The sequence below is a fragment of the Suricata suricatta genome, chromosome 9 (genome assembly GCF_006229205.1).
Source record: "Suricata suricatta isolate VVHF042 chromosome 9, meerkat_22Aug2017_6uvM2_HiC, whole genome shotgun sequence".
In the NCBI taxonomy this organism is placed as follows: Eukaryota; Metazoa; Chordata; class Mammalia; order Carnivora; family Herpestidae; genus Suricata; species Suricata suricatta.
Genome location: NC_043708.1, coordinates 63,520,554 through 63,521,757, shown reverse-complemented (window position 1 = coordinate 63,521,757; position 1,204 = coordinate 63,520,554). Strand labels below are relative to the sequence as shown.

Below are 1,204 nucleotides of genomic sequence, written 5' to 3'. Positions count from 1 at the left end.
CTACCAAAACACAGATGAGAAGATGGAGCTGAGAAATATGAAAGAAAAAGTGATGGGATTTGGTATTACTGGATGTGAATGATGGAGAATAGTGAAGTATTGAGGTTTAAATTTCCAAATTTATGATCTTAAAAGTATAAGATTTATCATTTGTATTGTTGGCCAGAGATGGAGAGAAAAGAAATGGAGGAAAATGAGTGACTCTTAAAAAGTTTTTTTATATCAAATATTTTACTTTATTTCTTTTTCTTTTTCTTTTTTTTTTTTTTTTTTGCCATACCGAGAAAGTAAATAAATAATATGTTTCTCCCTGGGAAGGAAAGCTATAATTTCTCCCTTTTTCCTGGAAATCAGCTAGCCTCATTTTATGGTAAAAAGATATAGTAATTTTTATATTATATCATATGTTTTCTGAAGTAATTCCACATATGTAAAATCATGCTTAAAACAAAAATCTGTATTTATATTCACACATATATATTCATCTACTAAATACTGTGTATGTATGTGATATACACAGATAAATAAGAGTCCCAGTCTTCAAAGGCACTGGGCAGAAAATATGTACAAAAATAATATCTGTACAAGGCATAATATAATAAAGCCAGGATAGTCCCTATTTGATAGAAAAATTTAGATCCAAAAGTTACAGGATTTGAACCTAAATAATTTGCTCTGCCAAGACTAGTGCTCTAATTTACTAACTTCTGGACCAGGCCTCTAGGGATTATAGTATATAGTAGTATCATTATTGCAAAGAGTTCCTGAAATGTCATATAGGAAAGAAATGAAAAACATGGCAATAGCTGGTTTTTTGTTTGGTTTATTTCTTTAGAACCCAGATTCTAGCTATAAGGTATTTATTTAAATAAATTATATTTCAGGATTACTGATGAAAATTGGCAGTTCTGCACCCTTCTGTATCCTAGATTCCTGTGTCATTTTATTATATTTTAAAGTTTTTGTTGATTTTGAGAGAGAGAGAGATTCCCAAGAAAGCTCCGCACTGTCAGTGCAGAGCCCTGTGCAAGGCTTGATCTCAGGGACGGTGAAATCATGACCTGAGCCGAGATCAAGAGTCAGATCCTTAACCAACTGAGCAACCCAGGTGCCCTTCCTAGAGTCCTGTGTCATTTTAGACTCTAGGATGAGTGTTGATGAAATAGTAGGCAACTCTCATTCCCTGTAGAGGGCAAGAAGAATC

General features: G+C 33.1%; 1 protein-coding gene across 1 annotated transcript in view; it reads left to right on the top strand.

The window, feature by feature from the left end:
* The window catches only part of SCFD1 (sec1 family domain containing 1), a 93,243-nt gene that overhangs the window by 24,935 nt on the left and 67,104 nt on the right, over nt 1-1,204 (top strand). The gene's annotated exons all lie outside the window — the stretch shown is intronic.